Source organism: Felis catus, chromosome C1 (assembly GCF_018350175.1).
Source record: "Felis catus isolate Fca126 chromosome C1, F.catus_Fca126_mat1.0, whole genome shotgun sequence".
Classification (NCBI taxonomy): Eukaryota; Metazoa; Chordata; class Mammalia; order Carnivora; family Felidae; genus Felis; species Felis catus.
The window spans coordinates 2,629,894-2,650,808 of NC_058375.1; the positions used below are offsets into that span (position 1 = coordinate 2,629,894).

General features: G+C 50.0%; 2 long non-coding RNA genes across 3 annotated transcripts; both read right to left on the bottom strand.

The window, feature by feature from the left end:
* Positions 1-6,242: 6,242 nt before the first annotated feature.
* LOC109502042 lies at positions 6,243-8,078 on the bottom strand. Its single transcript, XR_002744991.2, has 2 exons — positions 7,218-8,078; positions 6,243-6,954 (listed from the first exon to the last, which is right to left on the bottom strand). It is a non-coding gene; the product is annotated as an uncharacterized LOC109502042 (long non-coding RNA).
* A 119-nt stretch (positions 8,079-8,197) lies between these two features.
* On the bottom strand, positions 8,198-18,969 carry LOC111561671. 2 transcript variants are annotated; one of them, XR_002744281.2, is made up of 4 exons: positions 18,841-18,969; positions 11,563-11,685; positions 10,323-10,580; positions 8,198-9,589 (listed from the first exon to the last, which is right to left on the bottom strand). It is a non-coding gene; the product is annotated as an uncharacterized LOC111561671 (long non-coding RNA). The 2 variants fall into 2 exon arrangements; XR_002744280.2 differs by having other exon boundaries at positions 8,198-9,824.
* Between the last annotated feature and the right edge of the window lie 1,946 nt (positions 18,970-20,915).

Here is a 20,915-nt window from a genome sequence, read left to right on the forward strand (position 1 = left end):
GAGCGCCCTATGTGATTAGTTAGGTGAGTGCATGTGGCTTTCTGTGGTTGGCCCTGAGTTGGGAGAGGGAGCAATTGTCAGGGAAGCTGGCAGTTCCTGACCACATCCTGGCCATTTGGGGCTGATTGCTGAGGTTTCAGTGGACTCCTTTCTTGGACTTGTTGCTGAGGGCCGTGGGCCAGTGTTCTGTGTTCACCCATGGTCTGGTTGTTGTCTGGTTTCAGTCTCACTGCCCACAGATTTGGATGCCTGTACTGTCTGGTATCCCAAGCTTCAGATAGGGACTCTATTGACCTGCAGAAAGTTCCACCTGGGTGCCCTCAAGTACCTGACACCCAGTATCATCTGCCATCCTTCCAAATCTGACCCTTTCTATGTCCTGATCTCAGTAAAGGTCCCTTGTCCATCACTGCCCAGTCCTGATATTCTGTCTCTGCATCCTTCCCTGCCTTCCCCAACCAAGCCTTCAACACCAGCCCCTGCTGAACCCTCCCTTCCTCATATCCCTCCTGACCCCATCCCTCTCTCTCTTGGCTCTCTGTCTTCATCATCACCCAGGAGCCTGATGGCAACTTTCACCTGAACACCTAAACCAGGTCTCCTTGACCCAATGGGTCTCCCCTCCCCTCCCCTCCCCCCCAAAATCTAGTCTCCCAGGTCCCAAAGTGCAAACCCAATGTGTCATTGTCCTGCCCCACGCCCCACTTAGTACATTAACCCTCACATGGCAGGGTGGCAGGGGACACTCTTGCTGCTCAGGAACTTCACCTGCACAGAGGTTGGGGCTGGGGGTGGGTTTCCTGAACCTTCTCTTCCCCACCTGTTTGGGTGTGGATGATGTGGATGAAAACTCCTGCTCCTTTAAGAAGTTTGGAGGGTCACCCTCTGAGACCCCTCCCACTGATCTTGTGGAGCCCCACAGTGTGCACTGTTCCAGATGTTACATTATAATGGCCTCATTAGGAAGCCTGCCTCTGGTATTAGGCTGTGAGCTCTCTGCTCTCGGGTGCCAGATAAGTCCCGTTCACCACTGAAGTCCCAGCACCCAGCATGGGGTCTGGACAGGAATCCGTAATGGGCATTCAATAGTTACCTGTTGAAAGAATGGAGCCAGTTTCCAACCCTCCACACCATTGTGGCACCACCCACCAGCCTGGGTTATAGCCAAATGGGTGAAGTGCATTTAGAGCTCTGGGCACCTTGTTATCGATTAGTGAGAGCCTGGTGTTGTGCATTTGACCCCTCACACCATAAGCAGCCTACCTGGGCCATGACCAGATGCCACTGTCCCTCCACAAAGCCAGGAGCAACCACTGGCATCAGCAAGGATCATGCTCCAGAGAGGATGGACAGCTGTCTGGTGGAAGGCAGATAGGAGCCTACCAACCCGGGTCCTACTCCTGGCAGATCAACTCCAGAAAGAGGGCAACGTTTGCCCTACAGATGGGGGGAGAGGGGACTGAAACAAGTATTTTAAAATATGAAACGCTCTGTGATTGCTATGTGTGGGTTAGGTGAACATTATTCCCCTTCTGCGTGTAAATGTTTTGGGCTTTTTTGGTGAGCTAAAATTCACATAGCATAAAATTAATCATTTTAAAGTGAACAATTCCACATTTAAATAAAACCATGACATTCAGTGAATTCACAATGCTGTCCACCCACTATCTACTTTCCAAAACATTCTTATCACCCCAAAAGGAAACTCATACCCATTAGCGATCACCCCCAGCCTTCCTCTCCCCCCAGTCTCTGGCAATCACCAATCTTGTCTCTGTCTCTAAGGACTGACCTGACCTATTCTGGATGTGTTATATACACACATGGCCCTTTGTGACCGGCTGCTTTCATTTAGGTAATGTTTTCAGGCTTGTCACATTGTAGTGTATGTCAGTGTTGAATTTCTTTTATGACTGAGCAATATTCCACGGTACGGACACCCATGTTTCAACCTGTTGGTCCACTTGCCCGTCAATGGGGTTTGGGTTCTTCCCACCTGTAGCTGTTGTGCAGAGTGCTACAGGTGTTAATTTTATGTTTGCATAAATATGAAGACAAAGTTGCAGCTGGGTCCCACAGAGAGAGACACTACTGTCTCTGGGCACACATAAGGAGGAGGAGCAAGGATGTCCTGGATCCCCTTACTCCCTTATCTTGCCAATAGCATCTTTCCTCATTTATTTGACACAATGGCCTGCTGCACTGTATGACATTTCAACAAAGGGGTACCCTCCCTTAAAAGGATGCCTGAAACCCCTACTTCTCTCCATCTCTCTTTGTCAGTCAAGGAAGCTGAAACTTTAAGAACAGTGACGTGCCCAAGGTCAACTGATTCTTTAGTGGCAGAGGTGAAACTGATTTTCTGAGTATTTCTTGATCTCTGACTTAATATCAGAGATGTCTCCATAAGTTATACCATTTGCACCCTGCTTTAGTGGTTCTGTTCAGCTCCCCTTCCCTAAGCAAGACTACTGGGCTAGTCTAGAGATGGCCCCAAGACAATTCACATGGATTTTCTGGGAATCCAGATAAGAAACCTAAGCCTCACAACAACTGCATGTATGCATCAAATGCCCACTGCCCTTTTATTAGTCATAACAATGAAGTCATAACAATGAAAACACAAGTCCCAGCCTGGACAATGTAAGTTTCAAGGTGGGTTCCATCCATTCAATGAGTAGTTTGTGGTTAGAGTTCTTCCACTTATGGCCAGTATGGGAGGTGTTGAGGGACCCATTCATCAGACGTATCCAAATAGAGGTTGAAGAACCATCTGCCAGGTATGCTGTGTTGAAGGAAGGGGAGGGGATTTTGCCTGGGCCCCCTCTAAGGAGAGTATTATTATAATTCACATTTTGCAAAAGAGGGAAGTGAGGCACAAAAGTTAAGTGTCTTGCCCGAGGAACATGGAAGAACCAGGATTCAAATCTTTCCACTTCCACAGTCTGCATTCTTCCCTGATAGTTGCTTTTCCTCCACAAACCAAGATTATAATTTTTCCCACACTGTTTTCAAATTTGCTTTTTTATTTAACAAATATATATCATGAACATTTTCCCATATATTTGAATATTCTTCAACAGTATAATTTTTAAAGCTGTATAGCATTTTATTATATAGATATAGTATAATTTATTTTACCAAGCCTCTATTCTTCAACATTCAGGTTGTTTCCAATTTTTCAACTGTTATAAATATTGCTGCGAGAAACATCCCAGTAGATAAATCTTTTTGCTTCTCTGTGGTTATTTCCTTCATGTAAAATCTCAAAAGCAAAGTTGCTGGGTCAGAGACATACCATTTTAAAGCTGCGCACATATTTACAAGGCTTACTGTGAATTCTTATGATCAAAACCATTTGTAAAACCTGTGTGAATTACTGTATCAAACTAGCATTTACTGAACCTGATGTAGTGATAAATTAGGCTTCTGTTTGCATTTGAATTCTGGAAGTGAATGGAGGCAGAAATGATTAGAAAAATATACCTGTGACTAGAAAACAAGAATGTTAATATAAGCCCAATTATTCTTCTTGCTGGCGTGAGCTGATGAATAAGATAATGATGATGGCAATGACGATGATGGCGATGATGGTGATGGTGATGATGATGGTGGTGAGGGTGATGATGGTGATGATGGTGATGATGATGGTGGTGAGAGTGATGATGGTGGAGGTGAGGGTGATGATGGTGATGGTGATGATGATGGTGGTGAGGGTGATGATGGTGGAGGTGATGGTGATGATGGTGATGGTGATGATGATGGTGGTGATGATGGTGGTGAGGGTGATGATGGTGGTGATGATGGTGATGATGATGACGATGATGGTGACAATAGTGGTGATATTAATAAAACCATTTCAGGAGGTTTTAGCAAATGCCACCTATTTATACTCAAAGCTTTATATGTGTGTCTCATTTAATCCTCTCAGAAAACCTATGGGGTCCAGGACCATCACCTTTGGCAGATTGCTAATTATATCCCAGCATCTATTTCCTCCTTTTTCTTTTAGCAGTAGAACTCTGCTGTGGTATTGTGATTTATAATAAGAAACATATACTTGGTCTTCATCCCAGTTCCTGGCACAGAGCTCTTAAAACCCCAGGAATTTCCTAAGTGATGAATGATAAAGGTGTCTTTTGTTATGTTAATGAGGTGGCTTTTGGAAAAGTTCCTAGGTTACCAAAAGATGCTAAGGGAACCAACCGTGAGTGGGAAGTTGAAACTTTCCTTCCTACCCCTGCCCTCGTGGGAGGGGAGAGGGGCTACAGGTTGAACTGAACATCAGTGGCCAACAATTGAATCAATCATGCCTATGTCATGAGGCCTCCATAAAAAACCCAAAGTGTTGAGGTTTGGAGAGCTTCCAGGCTGATAAACACATCTGCGTGCCGGGAGGGTGGCACATCTTAGTTCCCCGAGGACAGAAGCTCCTGCTTTGGGGACCCTTTTGGACCTCTGCCCCAAATAGTTTGCCATTTGGCTGTTCATCTGTATCCTTTATAATATTCTCTGTAATAAACTAATAAATGTAAGTAAATGTTTCTCTGAGTTATTTGAAGCACTGTAGAACATTAACCCTTGAGGAAGGGGTCATGGGACCTCTGATTTATAGCCAGTGGGTCAGAGGCACAGGTGACACTCTGGACATGCAATTGGCATGTGAAGTGGGGGACAGTCTCGTGGAACTGAGGCCGTCACCCATGGGGTCTGGTGCTATCTCCAGGGAGTGCAGAAGAGAACCAAACTGTAGGACATTCAGCGTGTGTGGCACCACCTGTGCTTCTGACTGACTGGGGATTATTGAGAAGTGTGAAGAAGAACCCTGGTCTCCAAATGAGCCCTTAGAACAGAGCTACCTACCTGCCAACGGTTGTATGAGAAAAAAGGGAACATTTGTCTTGTTGAAATCATTGCGGGTTTGGATCTTCTTGTTAGAGCAGCTGACCTTACTTTATATTTAAAAAATTTTTTTTAATGTTATTTATTTTGGGAGAGAGCGCCAGACAGAGAGGCAGAGAGAATCCCAAGCAGGCTCTGTGCTGTCGGTGCAGAGCCTGATGCAGGGCTCAATCTCACGAACCATGAGATCATGACTTGAGCAGAAATCAAGAGTCGGACGCTTAACCGACTGAGCTGTTGAGGTGCCCCTAACTGAACCTATCTTAAAGATGAAATAACCAGGACTTGGCAGAGAACCCATAGCTAATAAGATGCGGGACAGGGATTAAATCCAAACAGCCAGACTCCAGAATTTGCCCTCTCGGGATTTCCTCAAACTAGTGCCCTAAACCTACTGATGACAATGAGTCACCCCTGGGAGACAAATCCATAAAAGGGCTGGCCAAACTGTAATGCTTCTGGAAGAGTTACCCTGGAAATATCAATGAGGCCTCCTTGGAGAAGAAAACCAGGGACAGATGGTTTGACAGAAAAAGAAAAAAAAAAAAAAAGGATAAGACTTGAAGTTCTGGTGCCACAACCTCCTGGGGACATTACCGGGCTCCTCAGAACATCATCAGTTTTCTTTTCTTTAAACAGGTGACAGGAATGCCTACGTTTCAAAACTTGGAGAAGATTAAGATATGATAGGTAAGGATTTAAAGCCAAACCTGGCCTGGAGAAATACGTCTTAAATGACGTCTTCTTTTCATGAGTGTTACTTTTCCATCAAACCACGGGGCTCCCCCTGAAAACTCCCCCTGAGAGAAGCACAGACCCTGGCACCCGCCGAGGGCGGGCCTCCGAGGCTGGAGCCTGGGGGTCACCCCAGCTTGCACAGGCGGGGAGCCTCATGTCTGGGCCCCGCCGCACTCACCACGTGCGGGGTCTGAGCTGGCCTGAAAAGACCGCGGGCTCCCAGCAGCTGGGGTCCCAGAGCTGCCGCCTCATGACCATCCTCTGGCCGCTGACAGCCGGAGACGGGCAGATCTCAGGAGCCAGAGATGTGGGAGTCTGCCTGCAGCTTTCCCTCTCCAAGACAAGCTCGGCCGCCTTTGAGATCCCACCTCCTTCTGCCAGCCCAGGGCCGAGCCCGGGAAGAATGCAGGCGTGCAGTCAAGGCCCTGCCGGCCTCATCAAGGGGTCCGAGGCCCTCAAGACACTCAGACGCACTCAGGGAATGAGATGTAGAGAAACGAGAGGTGAGGGCGAGGAGAGAAGGCCAAGGGAAGAGGCCATCCTGTTCCCCGATCACTATTTATTATCCGGTGTGAAACAGGAAAATTAAAATGTGCGGCCGCTAGCAGCTTAATTTAATTGAACGCCGAGGAAAAATGACACTCGGGACAGGGACAGTTAAGGAACAATTTTAAAGATGACTGAGCGGCAGGAGTTATCTTGAACTCCCATGGGAAGGAGCTGTTCATCTGTGTGAAATCGATGCTCGCGGGCGACCTGGGTGCAGGGAAGGCGCTGAGGCCCGGGGAGTGAGGGGGCAGGTGAAGCTGGTCCATCGTCTCTTGCAAGCAGCTCTCAGGATGCGTAGGAGGGAAACCAGACTTCGGCAAGCTCAAAGGCATGTTCCCAGGAAGGGCAGAATGTTCCCGAGGGCAGGGACAGACGCCAGGAAGTTCTGCTGTGCAGAGCCAACCCGGAGTCAGCTGGCCTGCAGGAGCGCCGATAAGGCTGTGGGCGCGGGGGGCAGCGGGTGTGGGTGCGGCCGGGCCAGCCGGCTCATCACAGGTCTGCAGAATTGTTTGAAACCCGGAAAAGAAAAAATAAATGGCTCCAAATGGACAAAGAAAAGTGTAAAGTCGGTATTAATAGTACTCCCAAAGCCAAATTAGGATTCTTCCCCCAGGAAATGTGCAAAGAGAAATGTGGTACTGATGGACGGGAGCTGGGGCGGGGGCAGCATGGGCCCCGGGGGAGAGACGCAGCTCCTGGACGTGGTGGCCGTAAGCGCACACGTGGTGAATCACGTCAGCCTCTCTGGTGCCCCCTTGTCCTCACCTGCAGGATGGGAATGATGAAAACCGCAGGCCATGCTGGGGCTGAGCTGGCCGAGGTTCCGCTTCCGCGTGCGTGCCTGGCGCGGTTGTTGTCAGATGGAAACCCTGGGTTTGGCCCCAGGGATTCCAGAGCCCTTCAGAACTGGCCCCCCTGCACCCCCCCCCCCCACAGGGGACCACCCGGCTCCCCGCTGATCTCCTCTGAGGAGTCTCCTGGAAATGATGGCCTTCGATGGTTGGGGCACCACATCCCCGAAAACCTACTTGCAGAACAGATGACGAGCCCGCGTGAGGCTTAGTGAGACTCTCCTGTCCTTCGGCGGCCAGGGCGTAAGAGGGGCCACACTCCAGACATGGGCTGCTTCAGGCGTTACTTCGTCCACGAGGAGACAGAGCCCAGGAAACAACTACAAAAGGGCCACCAGAAGGCAGAAAAGGCAGTCTCCCCGCCCCCGGCAAAGCGTGCAGGGCTAGCTGGTCAGGGTGGAGCTGGGGTTGCAGAGCCCGGACCCAGGGCAGCTCCTGACGGAGGGCACACTTCCGCCCGGGACATCGGCAGCAGGCGGGACGTTCAGAAGTTTGAATCTGCTCCTGTGTTTCCTCCATTGGCCCCTTGGGGGGTTTCCATTTCACCTGGAATGAAAACCGAAGGCTTCTGATGTCGCCCTGCTGTGCGAAGGGGGCCTCGTCCCCACCCTCTGTCCTCTGCTCACCAAGAAGGCTTCCCTGCTGGCCCTTTGGCCCTGCCTCAGGACCTTTGCACATACACTCCCTTCCACTTGGAACTGTCTTCCCACAGGACTGTCCCTTTACCCTCTTCAGGTTTTGCTCAGAAGCCCCCTTTACTGGGAAGCCTTCCCTGATAGACACATTTTGAATCTCAACGTCCCCGACCTCAGCTCCTCACCCCTGATTTTTACTTTCCTTTATAGAAGCACTTTTAAAACAGATGGTATATTTTAGTTATTTATTCTATTATTGTCTGCCTCCCTGACAGAATGTAAGCTCCGTGAGGGCAAAGGTTTTCTCTTTTTCTCTCTCTCTTTGTTTGTTTGTTTGTTTGTTTACTTATTTATTGTTTATTTAATGTTTGTTCATTTTTGAGAGACAGAGAGAGACAGCACGAGTTGGGGAGGGGCAGAGAGAGCAGGGGACACAGAATCCGAAGCAGGCTCCAGGCTCTCAGCACAGAGCCCGACGCGGGGCTCGAACCCACGAGCTGTGAGATCATGGCCTGAGCTGAAGTCGGATGCTTAACCGACTGAGCCTCCCAGGTGCCCCCCTCTCTCTCTCTCTCTTTCTCTCTTTTTAAACGTTTATTTTCCCAGAATTTAGGACAGTGCATGGCATATGGTGGTTAATACATACCAGTCGAATGAATAAACACCCTTGAACTTTTGTCCCCAAGACAAATCCTGTTCTTCTAAACACATTGGCAAAGAGCATTCCCCACCTCTGTGGAGAAGGGCCCGTGTTTGGTCATCAAGACCATCTCTGTGGGTCAGGAATTCCCGCCCAGGAAGGCATCCTTGGAATGTCAGAGAGAGTAGAGCCAGCCGGGGTGTGGTGGGGGGGTGGCAGGGCTCCCATGGAAAAGGCCCTCGAGCTCCAGCCTGGGCTGGACAGTGGTGCACAGGGCACACAGTGGTGCGGGCTTGTGCAGGAAGGAATCTTACTGTCACTGAAGACAGATGTGCCCAAGCAGGATGGGTCCTCAGGTCCCTGTTCCCATATGGGCCGGAGCTCCTTGGCCACACCGGGCAGGGAACAAACTCAGGACGGGCTGTGCGGGTGGGGAGCCCGGAGACCCCAGCTGAGGGGGGTGAGCAGGGACTCCACTGGACAGCTGCCCGCAAGCCCAGGCAGAGGTGGGGCAAGAAGGCAGCACCAGCCCTGGGCTGAGGAGGATGGGGGCTGCCTGAGCTGGGACCCAGGGAGTTGATTTGACACAGGGTGGACGGTGGCCAGTAGGGGACAGAGGGATTCTAGAGAAATGCATGCGGCCACCCAGTCCAGAGGGTTAAACACAGGGCAATGCCAGAAAACCAAAGGTCCCATCAGGGGGGGATTCTAAACGTTGGAGCAAAACAGTGTCCTGGGCAGGCCCAGGGTGGCCTCTGGAGGTGTCTGGGAGGGGAAACGTTCCTCCCGGCCCTCCTGTGTTGGGATCATCACCCATGACCCCTTCCCGACCGGGCTGGTGGGCGAGGCTGTCACCGCAGCTCCAGGGCAGCTGACCCTCCAGGGATTAGCCGAAAAGCCCCGATGACAGAAGACCTAAAGACTCCTGTGCTGTCTTGTCATCTCTGGGTCGCAGTGGCCCAGCTCTGGGCTTCCCTGCTCTTGGCACACATGTGTGCCCACCGCCCGGCAGGGAGGCCCCCACATGCTAGCCCCCTGGCTGGACAGCCGCCCCCGCCCAGCCCTCAGCCTCACAGCCTTCACCCCGTGCTGGTTGGCTGCTCCTGTGGGCCGCCCCAGGAGCCCCATGTGGCCAGGTCTTCCTGCTGGCCTGTGATGCGTGTGGCCGCTGGAAGCTGCCGTCCGTCTCCGCTGTCTGCTGTTAGCGCCGTGGGTCTGCTTTGGGTCGGGATCCCTCCTTCACTGGCAGGGTGACCAGGAGGCCTTCAGAGAGCCTGCAGAGCGAGGTAACAGCAGACTGAAAGCGAGGCTGCTCCCCTGACCTGCTTTCTCCAAGGAGAGGGGACGAGAGTGACCGGCCTCCCCCACGTGACTCCAGGGCCGCACTCTGCTCCTGCGTCAGCAAGGTCCGGCCACGGCCTCTCCTGCCTGCTCGAGTTTGCGGTTTTGAGGGCAGGACTGGGTTCTCCGCCTTCAATCCTGGCACGGGGTTGGGCGCGAGACTATCGTCTGAATTAGCAAACAAACAATGAATGTGGAAGCAACTGTCGGACCCCCTGTCCAAGTGCCCTCTGGAACCCCCACCACTGCGATCTCTGGGGGAGGTTTGAAGTCACTGAAAACAAAATGGCAATAGAAAATGCCAGAAGGGGCTTATATCGCCTTTGTTCTCCCAACTCACCATGATAGCTTACAAACACGCACACACACAAGGGTAAGAATAATTGGATACACTGTACTCCCCCGGGGGGGGGGCACAGCCTGGTTAAGGAGGGGCAGGCAGGAGGTCGGGTTACCATTGAAACCTCAGGGTGGCCCCTTAGGTGCTGTCAGCTGCCAGAGACAGGAGGTGAGGCTGTAAGGGGGGGGGCGGGCGCATGAAGCCACAGCTACTGGGGAGAGAGAGGTGAATCCCGGAACGCAGGCTAGGGTTTTCTGCTGATGGGAGTTTCCATTTTCCCTTGTAGGAGCAGACAGCACATGCGAGAAAACTGGGAGGGAAAATACCTGAGCGTTCATTTTTCTCCTGCGTGGGCCACAGGAAAGATGCGGCGAAATTCCCAACAAAACGTGGCTGGCAATCACGGAAGATCTCTTGCCTGGCTGGTCGATGGGGCACCGGCCGCCGGCCGCAGTCTAGGATGGGAACCTAATTGGTGGTGGACATCCTTAGGGCATTCAGAAGACGCACAGTGGCTGAGCCCCTAGGCACCTGCCCTGGGGAAATGCAGATACGTGCACGCAAAAGCTGGCTTTCAGGAGAGCCTGAAGGAGAAAACAAGCAATTCAATCATCAGTAGGCAAATGAATACACACAAAGGAGGGATATTCAGCCATAAAGAGGAATTTGGATACACAAACAAGGAAGGACCTTGAGAATATGCTGAGTGTGAGAAGCCAAGCACAGAAAAGCCTCAGGACACAGGATTTTCCCTGTATGCACCAAGTCAGATCTATGTGGGTGGGACAGAGGTTAGTGGCTGCCTGTGGCTGGGGGGCAGCGGTAGCTAACAGGCACAGAGTTTCTTTTTGGGGGTGATGCACATGTTTTAAGATGGGTGGGGTGATAGTGGCACAATTCTGTGACTGTGCCAACAGCCATCGGCCTGTGAGCAGGAAAGCCCAGAATTATATGGCGTGTGGATTCTATGCCAATAAAGATATTTAGAATTAAAAAAAGGAGGGGCGCCTGGGTGGCTCAGTCGGTTGAGCGTCGGACTTCGGCTCAGGTCATGATCTCATGGTCTGTGAGTTCAAGCCCTGCGTCGGGCTGTGTTCTGACAACTCAGAGCCCGGAGCCTGCTTCGGGTTCTGTGTCTCCCTCTCTCTGCCCCTTCTCCACTCGTGCTTTGTCTCTCTCAAATAAATAAATAAACATTTAAAATAAAAATAAAATGGAAAGGAAAGGAAGAGGAAAAGGAAAGGAAAAGGAAGGGGGATCGAGGTCTCCCAGAGTCTCCGTGGTAGCTGTGTGCGTGCTGGCGAAGGAAGGGGTCTGGCTTCCCAGAGGTGGTCATTGTCCCAAATGTGGCCCCCCTGCTGGCTGCCTGCCTGATGTCCACCTCTGCCTTTCTGCTGACTAACAGCCACTGCTTTGGCCCAGGGATGGCAGGTGCCCGGGAACAAATACTCCCGTGCCATGGGTTCTCTGGCAATCCCCTCGGTGGTCAGGTGACACGTTCTGGCCGATGGGTTTTGGAAGGAAGTCGCTGGCACACAGGGGTCCCTTCCCAAGTGAGAGACTAACCAGAATAAGGAAGGCTCTTGTTCTTGGGCTTCTTTGTTTTCTGCACAAGACGTGGACGCAACACCGGCTCTCTTTCCATTGCTCATAACCTGTCCACTCCGTGCTCTTGGAGGTGGGGGAGTCCTGGGGAAGGGAGAGGACGGGGCCTCCACTGCAGACCTCAGCACCCCTCCCTGCAGCTCCTGTGGGAGTAGCAATACCTCAAGGACCATGCTCTCATTACCCTCTCCCCAAAGCTGGGCCTGGCCCTACGGATCCCCCCTCCCCTTCCTCTGCCAGCACGCCCTGAGCTGCTGTATCTGTGGCACCAAACAGAGGAAGCAGCAGCAGAGGTGGCTGGAGGAGGGCCTGGCCCTACGGATCCCCCCTCCCCTTCCTCTGCCAGCAAGCCCTAAGCTGCTGTATCTGTGGCACCAAACAGAGGAAGCAGCAGCAGAGGTGGCTGGAGGAGGGCCCTGGGGTCCCTTTCTCGACAGGCCGTGCTGGGCAGGCTGGCGTGCCGGAGCAGTGGGACAGGAACTCGTGGATCACAGCTGTGAGCCTGCTGCATCCAGGAAGCTGGGGTCCTGGGCAGCACCAGGGACAAGTGTGAATAACTCCAACTGAAGTGACAAACGCTGTCCTGGTGACCGAGCGCTAACATTGGAACACCTAGGGCTCGCTCGCCGGACCACAGCCGTCCTGGACGGGCTGGGACTAGACTAAGAGGAGAGAACGTGTCTCTGGGAGCTGGTGCCTCACTTGAGTGTCCAACCATGTTCTGACCTTGGGAGAAAGAGTCCTTTCCTCAGTACACTGGAGTCCTTGCCCCCGGGACCTCAGAATGTGACTGTATTTGGGGTTCTGGTCTTTAAAGAGGTGATGAAGGTAACAGGAGATCATAGGGTGTCAGGTGAAGGAGAGGAGGGGATGGGGACACAGACACATCCAGAGGGACGCCGTGTGAGGACACGGGGACAGGATGGCGGTCCACACGCCAGGGAGAGAGGCTCAGGAGGAACCGAACTGCTGACGCCTTGATCTGGGCCCTCCAGCCTCCAGGACTGTGGGTGGGGAAACAAATGTCTGCTGTTCAAGCTCCCAGCTGGCGGTACTTGGCGCAGCGGACCTCACACGCCGATGCGGGGGGGTATAGAGAAGCACTGAAAGGTCTCCAAAGGGGACCGCACCCAAAGCGAACATACCCCACAGAGTCAGAGGCCGTGAGCTCAGGGTTCCAACAGAGACCACAGAGGAATCCAACGCTGAGTCCCCACCTGCACCCATATGCCCCCAGCCCTGTCTAATGTGGTCCAGCTTTGCTTCCTGTCGGTCTAGGAAATTTGGAGCCACGAGTCAGGGCCCCTAAACCAGCCCTGGTGTTTGCAGCCCACCTGAGCCAAGCCAGGTCCCGGAGGGAGGTCCACGATGGAATGAATCACCATGTCCCAAATCGAATGACCTTCCAGAGGATGGGGCAAGGGGGAAACGGAAAGGAAATCGCCCATCAATCATTTGGAGAGCTGGGGGTGGGGGGCTTACAATGCCGATTCCAAAATACCATTTGTGACACAAAATACCATTTGTGACATGTTTTCAACCCCATCAAAGAGGAGGGGTTCGGGGGGAACCGGGTAGGGGGGAAGTAAAGAAGAGAATTCATGTGACGGAACCAGTCTGTTTTCACGCATCGTGTTTCTGACTATAAGGTAGCAGACAAGTCCTTCAGAGAACTTGGAAAGGACGGTGAAGATCAGGGATGGAGGTAAGATTTCTCACGAACCCACCGAAGACGGTGGCGTGTTTGGGTGCGATCCGCAGTCTGGATAACCCGTGCACGTTCCCGTCACCGAGAATCATGTTGTGAGGATGTCTCTGCCTGGTGATGAAAATAATTCCTCCGAACGTGGGTTCCGCATCTTCGCAACAGCCCATCCGTGATGGAGCCACAGTAAATGCTTCGTCTGTTTATAGGAAGGAGTTTCCTCCTCCGTCTAGGTAAGAATGCGTTAGCGTATTTGTGGTTGGAACTTCAGGAGCACCTCCGATCTGTCTGGCAGGGCTGTTCCCAGAGCGGGAGTCGCTGAGCAGCGGATGCTGTCGGGTGCCTCACTCACGGTCAGAGCACTGATTTGCCCAAGCAAACTCACGGTGTGTGACCCCACTGGGCACACTGTGTCCACGGCCCCTCAGCGGACAGCACATTGACATCATGAGTGTGCCATGCACCCCTGCTGGCCGTCCTGCTCGCGACCATTCGGTCACGTGAGAAGAGAACAAGATATCTGATTTTTGGTAAACTGTTGTGGGTTTCCTTGGGCTGCCGTGACAAAGTACCAACACCCGCGTGGCTTAAAAGACAAGACTTTATCTCTCCTGGTTCTCGAGGCTGGAAGTCCGTCTATTCTCCCCTGGTTCTGGGGGCCGGAAGTCCAAGATCTGGGTGCTGACAGGGGCACGCTCTCTCCACAGGCTCCAGGGTACTATCCTTCTTGCGTCTTCCAGCTTCCGGTGGCTCCTGGCATTCCCTGGCTTGTGCATGTGTCACTCTAGTCCCTGCCCCGGTCTTCACTGGCTGTCTTCCCTCCGTGTGGTCTCTTCTTAGAGGGACACCAGTAACTGAATTAGAGCCCGCCCTAATCCATCATGACCTCATCTTAGCTTGATCACGTCAGCAAAGATCCTGTTTCCAAGTCAGGTCCCGTTCACAGGCACCAAGTGTCAAGGCTTCAGCACGTTTTTCAGGGGGAGACACACGTCAACCCCCCAAAAGCTGTCTGGTGATCTCGCCAGCGCTCTAAAGGAAGAACTCACTTTGCTGTGTAACCCAGACCTTAGCACAGCTGGGAGGTGCCAGCTGTCCTCCTGGACAGGAACTGGGGAAATCCGTCTTATTACCTTGCTAGTCCCCAGAAGGCATGCCTGTATTTAAATCCACTTAAAACCAAGCTACCACAAGCTTTCCAGATGATATCCAGAAGGGAGGGTCTGCTCTAAGGAGTAGATAAGAGTGATGTGCACTGAACACATGAATTATGAGTATGTAAATGATGCTCCAGAAGGAGAGAAGGAGGAGGAGAGAGAGGAGGTGAGGGATTCCTTCCCCTTCCTGGGGGACTATGGGAATCCTGATCAGTGCATTCGCTGTTTTGGGGGACATTCGTCACAGACTACACAGGGGGAGCTGGTGCCTGTGCAAATAAAGAGGTGCTCTCAGGGAGGTCAAATGTGTGCATTTCAACAACGCCGGCCTCCAGGCTTCTCTCTGAACCAGCCCAGGAATCTGATCTTCCCACCAAACCCATCTGCAGATCTAAGGGAAGTAAGGATAGACATCAGATGCTGACCTTGGTGCAGAGCCTGTCCTGCACATGCCCCCCCCCCCCCCCCCGGTGAAAACAAACCTCACAGAACGTCTGCATTTTGCCTGGACTTTATTGTGGGCCAGCTTTCTCTGCAGCAACATTTGCCCTGTTCAGGGAACTACAGGTGTCACACACACCGTGCCTTTTGTGAAACCGAGATGCATAGCCGGCAAGCACGTGGGTTTGGAATGGGCGGCCCTGGCCTCCCTTCTCTGCTCCCCAGAGACGTCTCTGGTCCGGGTTGGGTAAAAGTCACTCACCAGCAGCCTCCAAGCACATTTGGGACCCAAGCCATTTGCCACACGTTTAATTTGCAGCTGGAGCAGCCAATTCATAATTCAAATGTTACTGCCCTAAATTGCACACACATTTGAGCAGAGTGGAGATGGAGAGATTTGGGTGCTTTTAAAGAAAACCCATAAAGCCCCCATTTCTCTCCTATTCTAGTAAGTTCTGCTCTCCTGAGCAACTTTTCAGCTCCCTGAGAATAGCATGTTTTGAGCAAAAGGAGACTGCACAAATGAAAGAAGAAAATTAAATATGAAAATTTAATTAAATCCCTCTTTGATCATTCTTCCTAGAACTGATGGAGGGGCTGTTGCCACTTAGCCACAAATAAGATAACCTCGAAGGCTAATTAGAATAAGGGACCGGCCTCTGAGGTGGGAGGGAGACGCTTATCACCCGCTCAAATGGGCCATTCTGATGAAAGCGATACTCCGGTCTTCAATTACTTGCCATTTGTCCTTTGTCAAGTCTCATAGATATATAAAGTGTTCTTTGTGCCTCCTATAAGACCTTCCAGCTTTTGTAGGACTCCCCAGAAAGGGCTGGGTGCCGTCTACGGGGTGAAGGGCCTCAGCAACTACATAGGAAGTTCTGCTCCTTATTCTCCAGGGCTGCGGGGGTGGGGGTGGGGACGTAGCCTTTAAAACTAGCCCCGCCCCTCCCATACCGGGGAGCTGCATTCCTGAAGGGAGACAATGACACAGGTAAATGAAGGACCAACAAGTCAGGGGGGAACCAGAAGCAACCCCATGTGGGGCGGGACACTAATGTGGCCCCTGCACTCCGACATCCAGTATGACGGTAGTCACCTTCCCAGTTAGTTGGAGCTTAGGCCAGTGTAAAAAGTGGGTGTGCATCAGGCGCTTGAGGGGCTCAGACGGTTCAGCACCTGGCTCTTGATTTCGGCTCAGGTCATGGTCTCACGGTTTGTGAGTTCGAGCCCCATGTTGGGCTCTGTGTTGATGGTGCAGAGCCTGCTTGGGAATTCTCTCTCCCTGCCCCTCCCCTCCTTGTGCTTTGTCCCTGTCTTTCCCTCTCAAAATAAATAAATAAACATGAAAAAAGTCTTAACAGAAAGTGAATATGCCTCTGTATGCACACATGAACACAGGCGCAAACACAGAGACACATACATGTACACACATATGCACACACAAATAAGTACACACACATATGCACACACTGTAGAAGTCTGTGTCTGGAGAATATCTTCAGGAAGATACCAAAGATGGTTTGTGTGCTGTCCCAAAGTTAGAAGTCTGATGTGAGCCCTACATGTTGGGAAATATGCTAACTTAACAAACTTTGCTCTGGGATGAAAACACCCCCCCCCCCGCCCCCGCCGCCCCCAGGGGCAGATAAAGGAAAAGAGAGGAAGAGGAAGCTGAGTTCAGGGTCAAACACAGGAAAACATCCCTGATTCAGGCTGATGGTGTGGAATTCCCGATGGCATAATTTATGCGGCGATCAAAGCCTTCCCTGGAACGATTTATGAGGAAGTATTTTGCTAAGCAAATCATGTTGCAAAGGATTTCAGGGGCATTGTTTAAATTATTAACAGAATCCATTGTTTCGCCGCGTTTGGGGAAGAACATTTTCATACAACTAATATGATATTACAAACTATTTTAAACAATTGCTTAAGGACCCTGTCTCCCCTCGCAATTTATTGAACCACGTCTTTGTTTAACTTGCTTGAAAAATTACATAATAATTTTTATTATATTTATATTATTATAAATAGATCTGTCTTCAATTCTTTGAAGTTAATTTTCCATTAACTTTGGACTGGTCTTCTCTCTTTGTAGCCCAAGAGGCAGAGAAGTGCTCCGGTGATCCCTCCATGCGCCAAACCACCCCAAAATTTGCGGCTTAAAACAAAGATTTAATGCTGGTTGTGATTCTCTGAGCTGACCAAGCAACGTGGTGGCTAGGTTTGCCTGGGCTCACTTGTAAGGGTGGGCTCAGTTCTGGGTCTTTTGGGGCCAGGATCAGCTGGGACAGCCCTATGTGGTCTTTTGTTCAGGCTTCTTCCTGGCATGGTGGTCTCAGGAAGCATTTCAAGACGGTGAAGGTAGAAGTTCCAAGGCATCTGAAGGCCAAGGATTTTATAATGGTTAATTTCATGTATGAACTTGACTGAGTCATGGAGTGTCCAGACAGCTGGTAAAACATTATTCCTGAGTGTGTCTCTGAGGATATTTCTGGGTGAAACTAGCATTTGAATGGGAAGAATGAGTCAAGCAAGTGGCACTCCTCAATGTGGGAGGGCATCACCCAATCCATTGAAGACTCAAATAGAACAAAATGGCGGAGGGACATTGGACTCTCTCTCTGCCTGACTCCTCGAGCTGGACATCAGTCTTCTGCCCTTGAAATGGAACTAGAGCTTCTCAGGCCCTCAGACATCATCTCTGTTTTCTCACTGCTTGTCCTGGGTTTCCAGCTTGCAGATGACAGATCATGGGACTTCTCAGCCATAATCACATGAGCCAGTTTCTCATAATAAATCCTTTCTTTCTTTCTTTCTTTCTTTCTTTCTTTCTTTCTTTCTTTCTTTCTTTCTTTCTTTCTTTCTTTCTTTCTTTCTTTCTTTCTTTCTTCTTTCTATCACCTACCTACCTACCTACCTGTCTCCTACTGGTTCTGTTTCTAATACAGCTCCTAAACACACATGCCATTTCCACCAAACTCTATTGATTAAAGCAAGTCACAAGATCCCACCCACCCCCAAACTCAGGTTCAAAGAGGGTGGAAATAGACACCAACTCTTGATTGGAGGAGTGGTCTTATTAATCTACTATAAAATATTACTAAAGATTGTTGATCCCTGGGGTGGAATAAAAGAATTGTGGGGGCATTTCCCTTTTCTGGAAGGCAGAAAATATATCAAAGGAAGTCATGCAGGCACCTCTTCAAGAGCAATAGGAAAAGAGATTTCAGATGAATTCTAATAAGCCAGAATGTGGACATTTGACAGAAGGATTCAAATACAATAATTTAAAGAAAAAAATTTAGGTCTTTTTGCAAGAAATGATCTTACATGTCAATTCTTATCTCAAATTCCCTCTGTGAATATTGTCAAATGACTACAGAGGACAGACACGTTGAGCACTTTCTGACATCTTCCTCAGCCACAAAGAACTCCATACCTAATGCTCCCTCTTGGATCCACTGGTAACAAAGAAATTTGGCTGAGGTCAGGGGTGGGCTAAGATACTGTACTAGTTTGCTGAGGCTGCTGTAACAAAGTACCACCAACAGAGTAGCTTAAACAACAGAAAAGCATTCTTTCCCAGTCCTGGAGGCTGGAAGTCCAAGATCAAGATGTTGGTAGAGTTGGTTTCTCCTGAGGCTTCTCCTAGGTGTGCAGATGGCTGTCCTCTCCCCACAGGGACCTCACATGGTCATCCTTCTGTGAGTGTCTGTATCCTGATCTCTTCTTATAAGGACCCACCCATACGACCTCATTTTAATTTGATGACCTCTGTAAAGACTCTGTCTCCTAACATGGTCACATTGTGAGGTACTGGTGGTTAGAGATTTAACATATGAACACACTCAACATCTAAATTTGGAGGGACACAATTCAGCCCTCAACAGACACTATCTTCTCTGCTGGAAAAAGTAAATTAGTCAACCTTACCTTCTTCTTTCCTTAGAATTGAAAGGATGTTCACAGTCTGGGGGAGGACCCACAGGTGAGATGATTGGTTCACAACCTTCCTAGTGATGACAGGGTAGGGGCTACAGCAGCAGTTAGGGTTCTGGTTGACAAGAAACAGACTTCTACCTCCACATTCGGTTTGTACAAAAGTGTTTTGAATTTTTATTTTTATTTGGATGGCTTCATCAAAGCAATAGGATTGACATGCATCCATTTAACTTGGAATAACTTAAAAGGAGTTTGTTAAGTGTCAGAAAAGCATGGATGAGCACTAAAACGAACAGAGAATTGTTCTCTCTTTTTCCCTCCTGAACCAGGTCCTCATCACCACCGCTCACACGCTTTCATCCTCTGATATCAAAGACATTACAGGATGGAAAACCCTTTACAAACATTAATTAATTCTCACAATCCTCCTGTGAAGCATGGGGGAATCATTTTTTTCTCTCTTTTAAAGAGGAGACCTGAAACCAACAGGCTAAATGACTAACCTGGATGGAAGTTGCCGGAAAGCTAGAAAATGGAATTTGGTTGAAAATTGGGTATAGAAAATTAATTTTGTGTTCCAAGAAAATGGGAAGAAGTACAAGTCTTAGTCCAAAGTGAACAGTTCATGGAAGCAATCAAGTGGAGCAAACAGAGCTCTCAAGATTTGGGGATCAAAGGGATTTGGGATCTGAGTTATCACAGGGAATCTGAAAGATAATCTAGTCGAAAGCTTTCTCATTATCAGCTTCCCAATCCTTCCCTGGGCCATATGGCCAGAAAGGCACATCCTGATTCTATTCATGATTTAGACCCTCAAATCCAGGTGGTGATATTGGTCAGTGATGCTAAAAATCATAGAGATAAGGGCAGGTAGATTTTTGAGGGTTCATTTTGGGGCATTTCAGACCCTAGTTCACTGTGGGGTGAACGGTAAGCTCACAAGAAGCACGCTTGCTTTCCCCATGCTGATAAAATTCTGTGGCAACTGTGGATCGCAGTTCAGGCACCCTCCACCTCCATCTGAGGACCAGTGGATACGGCAGCCGCTGTCACATCCTCCTCCAGACCAGACCCCTTCTGAGAGAGACTTAGATGCTCACAAGGTAGAGAAAGCCTAACTCAAAGTGGCTTAAACAAAAAAGTCAGTACATTGACTCATGCATCTTAAAAACCCATGGTGCCAGCTTCAAGTCTCAGTGATGTCACAAGAACACCTGAGCCAGCTTCAAGTCTCAGTGATGTCACAAGAACACTTGAGCCAGCTTCAAGTCTCAGTGATGTCACAAGAACATCTGACCTGCTCATCTCCACTTCCCTCTGTCCTGATTTTTTTCTCAGACAACTTTGTTTCCCCTGTGCAGGAGCAATGTTTGATGGCTCTCCAGAACTTTCTAGCCTGGAGGCATTTTAGTACAAGGATGAAGAGCAGAGATACTGGCCCCAAGCCCACTACTTGGAAACTGTCTGATTATGGACAAGTAGCTTCACTTCTCTGTGTCTCATTTTCTTCATCAGTGTAAGGGGATGATGAGAGCTATCTCCCTCATAGCATTCATAGCTGATTAAATCAGCTCATGTGCATTAAATACTCAGCATGGTGGCTTACCCTACATGAGAAAGTGCTCAGCGATGGCCAGCTATTATTATTACTGTTGATGCTGTTGGCTGATTCTTCAGAACTAGAAGCCCATTGGCCCATAAAACATAATGGGGATCAATGGTGAAACTCACATATTGTTCTGGCAAGGAATGAACATTGTCATCTTGAAAGGGCTAAGAATGTGGGTGCCAAGGCAGGCTGTGTTCCATCAGAGTGGCCCAAGCCTACAATTTCCTGCTCTGTGGCTATAGCTCCATCTGTTAAATGAGAATAATTGCACCTACTTTGTAAGGAGATTGATACTTAGAGAATGACCAAATGTGAAAAGTTTAGAACAGCCCCTTGTCTATGACAAAACTCCAGTAGTGTTACTAACAACAGTTTACAAGCTTTTCCATACATGTCGTTGGAGAAAACTAATCATTCTGCTCTTGCTGGCGCTGTGTTCATTTGCACATTCCTGGCT